Raw genomic sequence first — 7,978 nt, forward strand, 5'->3', positions numbered from 1 at the left:
CCATCTCAAAAAATAATAATAATACAGGCCATGCATGGTGGCACATGCCTCTAATCACAACTTGGGAGACTGAGGCAGGAGGATCACAAGTTCAAAGCCAGCCTCAGCAAATTAGCATCCCTGGATTCAATCCCCAGCACCAAAAAATAAATTAACTAATAATAAAAATATGAAAAATTCTTGAAATTTGATGTACATTATGGTGACTAATAATATTGTATAGAAGAAATTTGCTGAGAGTAGACCTCAAGTATTCTCATATACACATTAAAAACATAAATGTTTGAGATGATAAAGAAGTTGATTAGATTTTTCAATCTAATTAACATATAAATCATTTAATAATATATATGTACACCAAAAACATCAATTTTATACCTTAAATATAAGCAATGTTTATTTATAAATCATACCTCAATTTTAAAACACAGGGGTAATTCTTCATGACCTTACATTTGGAAGTGGATTCTTACTTATGAAAGCCAAAGCACAAACCACACAAAAGAAAAAAAATAGATAAATTGGACTTCTATTTTTAAAATCTTTATGCATAAAAGTACACTATTACAAAGTGAAAAGACAACCTACAGAATGAGAGAAAGTATTAGTAAACCACATATCCGATAAAGGTCTCATATTCAGAGTATTTAAGGAATGTTTACATCTCAACAACAATAAGACAAACAACCCAATGAAAAATAGGCAAGGGACTTAAATAGATATTTCTCTAAGGAAGATATACAAACAGCCAATAAGTACAGGAAATGATGCTCCACAGTATTAGCCATCAGGGAAATGTGAATCAAAACCACATTGAGCTACCACTTCACACCCACCAGATGTTAAGTATTGGGGAGGATGTGGAAAAATTAAAACCCTCATGCATTGCTGGTCAGAATCTCAAATGGTACACTGCTATGGAAAATAGTGTGGCATGTCTTCAAAAAGTTAAACAGTATTACCACGTGACCCACCAATTCAGGTTACACATATATTCCCCAAATTGAAAATAAGCATTATGAGGCCTTGGGTTTGATCATGAAACCACAAAAAAGGAGGAGGAAGAAGAGAAGGAGAAGGAAGAGAAGGAGAAGGAGAAGCATTGAAATCAAGCACTCCAGGCAAGCATGTACTTTTACACAAATATTCATCAATAGTCCAAAGTTAGAAATAAACCAAATATGTCCATCAATGATGAACAGATGATAAACAAGTGTGGAATATAAACATAGTGAAAAACTATTTGTCCATAAAGATGAAGAACTGATAAAGGTTACAAGATGAATGAACCTCAAAAACATTATGCCTGGTAAATAAGCCATACACAAAAAGTCATATATGGTATGAATCCATTTATATCAAATATCCAGAATAGGTAAATTCATAGTGATAGAAAGTCAGTATCAGGGGCTGGGGTTGTGGCTCAGCGGTAGAGCGCTCCCCTATTACGGGTGAGGCCCTGGGTTCGGTCCTCAGCACCACATAAAAATAAATGAATTAATTAAAGATATTGTACCCAACTACAACTAAAAAATAAATTAAAAAAAAAGAAAGTAATTACCAGAGGATGGGGGTGGGAAATGGGGCATAAATGATTGATGTGTATAGAGTTTTGTTTTGGGGTGATGTAATGTTTTAGAACTAGATAGAAGTGATGATTGCACAATGTTGTAAATATTCTACCTGCCACTATATCGAACACCTTGAAATAGTTAATTTTTTTTAAAGAGAGAGAGAGAGAATTTTTTAATATTTATTTTTTAGTTTTCAGTGGACACAACATCTTTATTTTATTTTTATGTGGTGCTGAGGATAGAACCCAGCACCCCGCACATGCCAGGTGAGCACGCTACCGCTTGAGCCACATCCCCAGCCCCAGAAATAGTTAATTTTTGATATGAGAGTTTCACTTTCAAAACAATCATCAAAAAAAGATAAATGAAACCTAATCATCCTGAGGACCTCTCTATGATTTACATAAATGTTTCAAAACCATGATTTAGAAACAGGTGGAGGCAGGAAAAAGATCCTTGGGATGCGAGTCTAGAAATCAGGATTTAGGATTGACTATTAATTAGCTTTGTAAGCTGAGGCAAGTTATGTAGCATCTTTGGATAGCTCTTGCATTTGCAAAAGGCAAAATCTCAAATTTGCTGCCTCTACAATAAAAACTTCAAAAGAGTCACCCATAAGAATAGCCCTATAAAGAATCATACTCACAAAAATACCCACTCAATCTCCTGGACTTGCTGGGAGTGACAGAATGAGTCAATGAGTGGGAATGCACTAGATAAAAAAGGGCTGGCTGAATTAAAAAGTAGCTAAATCTACCCATTTCATTCATTCAGAAAGCAATTTTTGAGTACCAAATATATACCAAACAGTGTACTAGGTACTGAGGCTACAGACAAGCAACTCAAAAAGTCATATACACTATACTGCATGAGATAGGAAAACAGATAATTATAATAGGGTATGATAAAGATATATGATATGGAATGCAATGAGATTCTGTGGGATCACACAGGTATATAACCTCACTCAATATAGAAAGATGTCTGAGATGAAGTAATAAAAAGTTGCCAGGCAAAAGAGTATGGAGAGAAGACTCAAACCAAGAAGATGGAGATGGCATAAACGGTTATGGATACCTTAAACAAATTGGTGTTTGCAGGGGACTTCAAACAACTCAGCATTGCTGTAGCTTAAATAGCAAGAAAGAGAATGGCAAAAACAACAAAAGAAAAAAAAAAGTTTATGTGAAAGGATCATGCCGGATCTTACAGGCCCTGAAAGGAATTTGAACTTTCTCTTAAGAGGAATGGGAAGCCATTGAAGGATTTAAGGATCCAGAGTTCCATATCAGATTTATATTTTAAGATTATTTTGGCATTGTAGAAAATGAAGTAGAAGGGGCCCAGATTGGTGGTAGGGACATCAGGTAGGAGATAATAACAATAGTTCTGATCTAAAGTCATGAGGGTTTGGCCAGGTATAGTGGCTCACACCTGTAATCCCAGTGACTTGGAAGGCTAAGACAGGAGGATCACAAGTTCAAGGACAGCCTTAAAACTTAGTAAGGGGCTGGGGATGTAGCTCAAGCAGTACCATGCTCGCCTGGTGTGCGCGGGTCGCTGGGTTCAATCCTTAGCACCACATACAAATAAAGATGTTGTGTCCACCGAAAACTAAAAAATAAATATTAAAAAATATTCTCTCTCTCTCTCTCTCTCTCTCTCTCTCTCCTTAAAAAAAAACTTAGTAAGACCCTGTCTCAAAATAAAATAAAATAAAAAGGGCTGGGTTATAGCTCAGTGGTAAAGAGCCCCTGGGTTCAAGTCCTAGTAGAATAAAATAAAGCAATAAGGGTTTAAATAAAGGCAATGGAAATAGAACAAAGCAGATGGAGTTGAAATATATTTAGGAGATAAAATCAACAGGACTTGCTGAGGAATTTGGGTCTAGCAGGTAATGGAAGCTGGTGATATATGGATGACTTTATAGTTTCTAGGTTAGGTAGCTGGTAGATAATCATGCCACCAAGAAAAATTGGAAACTCAAGAGTAGGATCATGTTTATTAGTAATATGATGGATTCCATGTTGAACATGTTAATATTATGGTTCCTGTGGTACATACAAGTGCCTTGATACATTATTTGCAACTTGGGAATGATAATGGACATATAGAATTGAGGGTCACCAGAATGTAAATAGTAGTTGAAACTTAGTGCCTCAAGAGATTATTTTAGATGATCTTTGGAGAATCTTCCAGCTTCAAGATTTAAAATCCTTCATTATACCTCCTCTTTTTCCTTCCTTTTGATGATCTCCTATGGAAGAATAAAGATAAGTTTATAGGAAAGAATTGAATGGAATAAAAGTGACAGCTTTATGGCTCATAAATAGAAGACTGTTCTAGATAGGAAAGAAACATAGGCAGAAAAAAAATAGTTTAAGATCTTCAGGAGAAGCTGAACTGCACAGTCAGTCAGCTATTGGCACAGATATACAATGCTCCGAGCAGGCCATTTAGATCTTGATGTTGATCCAGACAAGACTGTCCCTACCCTTGACTTGGCACAACAAGTTGGCATCAGATACTGCTACCTTGAAGTTCATGCCTGTGACTGCCAGTGCAGTGGCCCAGGAACTATGTTTAGAAGGCCATGTGCATGGCTTCTCTTCTCTGTATCCAAATGGAGGAAATTCACTTGGCTGATTTTCGGAAACACTCTCTAGGAGGAATGTGAAGCAGGTTTCTAATCTTGCTCTGCTTAGACATAAATTAAGATCTTGTTTGTTCAGAATGACTACTGCCCCATCCTGCCAGAAACTCCACTGTGCTCCCTGGGGTGTGCAACCTCTATTTATTAGGTTACTTTGTTGGCCAGGGGCTCACACTGTGCTTTGTTCTCTTTGCTCCGCCGCTCCCATGGACTGGCTGCCGAGCAAACCAGACGGTGACCCCTGATTCACTCTTCCATCAATTCTATTCATATCTCTTCGTTGTCTTTGGATGGCGTGACCAAGCACCTCAAAGCAGATGCTGGGAGCCTTGTGTACTGCTCCAGAGTGACAAGCTCCTCCCAGGCCCTGGAGACACATAGGAAATCCAGCTGCAAGGCCTCTCCTCCTGGCCCCACCCAACAATGGCAGTACAGTTGGGGACAAGGAACCCTGAAAATCTGGCTCTCCTAGACTTGAAAATTAGCAAGTCTGGCCCTGTTTGAAGGCAGAAAAGGCAAATGCCTACAAGGGATTTTGAGGGGAACCAAAAACTCTCAGTATCCTGAAACATCTCCATTCACCTTCCCACACTCTAATATGCTTGGAGTCACTCTGTTTGTTTAAGGTCCTATGCCTTGAAAAACTACCCAGTGACAAATTTATATAGGTAAAGGGACCACAACTATGTACCAAATTACCTAGATTCTAGCCTCAACTCTGCTGTATGATCCTGGGAAAATCCCATCCCTTTTGGGGGCCTCAATTTCCTCAATACATTATAGAAGGAAGAAATTGTATGAGATCATTTCTAAGGCCCCCTATGTCTATAACATTTTGTATTTCTATGACCCAAATTCAAACTCAAATGCTACTTCACAGAGGCTGCCACTGAATTCATAAAAATTTATTTATCCATATGTTTGAATTAACTAGGTACACCAACAGAAAAAGAATCAAGGGCATGGATTGGTCATATGGATGTCCCAGAGGCACAGAAACCCTTTATGAAAATGAATTCTGACAAGACAATCCTCAACTTCCTTTCTGCCCTGCTTATCTCACATCTATCCCATCCATATCCCCCTACTCTCCACTATTGGCCATCTTGACTGAGAAAAGGTAAATACCAGTCAGAAGTTGAAGAAGCACATTTGAGAAGATGAACAAAACCATCCAGGTTGGGAAAGTAAATCCAAATATTAGATGAACTGTTTTCTAAAGAGGTCCAGATTGAGGCCCCATTTAGAAAGCAGCCCCAAGGTGCTATGCAATAGAAGGGCAGAAGGTGGCTTTCCCCAAATGGAGGTGAGTTATGTGTCTAAAAGCCTAGGAAAGCAACCACTAGATGGTATATCATCTCAGAGAGGAAGGAAAAGCTAGAGCCTGGAATCTCAGATATTCTACCCTGGCTTTTTTAGGATAGCCTAGAGAAGTATAATAATAATAATAATAATAATAATAATAATAATAATAATAATAGCTGATAACAATATTATTATATTTAATAAGTGCCAGGCAATACTCTTAAGTATAAATTGAAGTGGAAACAACTGTAAATTGAAATAATTATTCCTTATAACATTCCTATAAGTATTTATCATCATCATCATCATCATCCTCATTTTATAGATAAGGAGAATAAAACAGAGAGGTTAAGTAATTTTTTAAAAGTCAAACTACCAGGAAAGTGTACATCCAGGGCATAAAAAAATAGGTAATCCAGTAAAGGAGAAAATTATCGTCTCAAATGACACAGATCAGAGCTGAAAAGATCTTCATTTTTTATGAGGGAATTGAGATGAAAGAAATTTACTCAATGTAACATGATGAAAAAGTAAGAGTATAAAAGCGTCAGAACTGGAACCCTGATCTGCTGATTCCCAACCCAGTACTCTCACCACTACTGCTTTTGATCTTTTGTTGTGTTTCTCCTTGAATTTGCCTCCCTATCACCCAACTCAGTGTACATTGCCAGCTTGGTAATTCCATAGCCTGTCTCACAAGATTGTGGAGGGGTAGCCATCTCTGTAGTTCAAGTCATTATCTTCTCTTTCCAAAATATAAATGAGGCTAGAGCTGGCTCCAATCAAGCATTTTCCAAATGATTAGATTCCCTAAATCCCAATATCACCTCTGTGGGGGTTACTGATACAATGCAAAACCAACATTTTCCATCCATAAAGACATCAACACCCAACCATGCCAAGGCCTCGACCTTCTGAGAAGATGAGTGTTCAGTGATGTATGAGGCCCGCCTCCTGCTCAGACAGATCCATGGATTCAAATCTGAACTTTTAAAGGGTCATTTGGGGAAACCAATACCAAGCCCAGCTGGAAAAATTCTGCCTGATTCATTAAGAAGTGACGAGTAGAGCTTGTGAAAGTGGAAAGTGGGGCTAGAGGGAGTGGGGCTAATATGGTTTAGTAATGCCATCAAAGTGTTCTGGCCAGTGGCAAGGAAATGGGCAGCTCAGGGCTTCCAAAGGCCCAGACTACTCTTCTGTCAGTATTCATGGCTCACTGCCTCAAGGTGTTGGACTTCACAAAGCCATCCTCCCCACATTGTGCCTCACTCCACCCCTCCAGCGGGTGTGGGAAATAAAAGTCTCTAGTATGGATGGGAAGTTTTAAAGGTCCCCTGTGGGGCTGAGACTTCAACCCACATGAGACACTCTGCCCATTACCCAATTCCTTTATGGACCTCTGAGCTGGACACATATCACCAAGCCTGGTGAGCAGGGTGGACCTACCCCCCCCAACACACACACACGCTGAGGATTTGAGATATGAGTTTAAGACCTCAGAAATGCAAAGAGTGTGGAAAGAGGGAAAACTTTACCTCACAAGGGAAGAGAGTGGCACCAAGAGGCTGGTTGATGTCCCAGGGCAGTATCAGAGCTCACTTCTATCACATTCAGACTTTCTACAACATAGACTTCATGCGAACTTTCTTATGATAAAAGAGGATAAAATGGTTGATTCTGAAGCAGCCATGAGGTGACACACAAATAACAGCTCATTTATTTATTTATTAATTTATCCAGACAACAGCTCATAAGTGCCTACTATATGCAAACCATCATGAGAATAGAAATAGACAAGGGAGGTGGCACTTTCTCCAAATGCTCAAATCCAAAGTGGTCATTCCCAAATACCAGCTATATATAAATAAAGGCCTTTAAATGGTATAAATGAGAGAATCACAGTCTCCCAACTTGAGTACTTTCAGAAAGCACCATCTATTTTAACCTCTTCATTGTTCAAGACATAAACTCAGGAAGGGAAAAAGCATTCTCAGTGTTGTACAGCCAAATAATAATACAGCTGACCTTTCCACTAGGACCTCAAAGGACTAAAAGGTTACTGTAGTTTCATGCTAATTTCAGGCAACACTTTTACCAAAATTAGAATGATACAGAGATTAGCATGATCCCTGCACCAGGATGACACTCAAATTCATGAAGCACTCCATATTCTATATATGTAATCAAAATATCATACTGTATCCTAGAAATATGTACAATTATTATGTATCCAATTTTAAATTGTTAAAAATTACTATCAAAATTACATGTTAAGACAATGCTGCACAGGAGTTTTGTGTTAATATTTAAAGAATAGGTAGGATTTTTCCCAAAATTGTATTATGAAAAATTTTAAGTATACAGTCAGGGCAGGCTACATTAATTTGTGGGGCCTGGTGCAAAATGAAGAAGTGAGGTCTCTCATTCTTAAAGCAGGGGGAAATTG

At 38.2% G+C, this 7,978-nt stretch overlaps 1 non-coding gene across 1 annotated transcript; it reads left to right on the top strand.

Annotated features, from left to right (window-relative positions):
- The first annotated feature begins 7,601 nt into the window (after nucleotides 1-7,601).
- Nucleotides 7,602-7,706, top strand: LOC124105091 (U6 spliceosomal RNA). Its single transcript, XR_006855626.1, has one exon. It is a non-coding gene; the product is annotated as a U6 spliceosomal RNA (small nuclear RNA).
- The last annotated feature ends 272 nt before the right edge of the window (nucleotides 7,707-7,978 follow it).

The sequence above is a fragment of the Marmota monax genome, unplaced genomic scaffold, assembly GCF_021218885.2.
Source record: "Marmota monax isolate L192 unplaced genomic scaffold, Marmota_monax_Labrador192_F-V1.1 WCK01_AAM20220418_F8-fsc00192, whole genome shotgun sequence".
NCBI lineage: Eukaryota > Metazoa > Chordata > Mammalia > Rodentia > Sciuridae > Marmota > Marmota monax.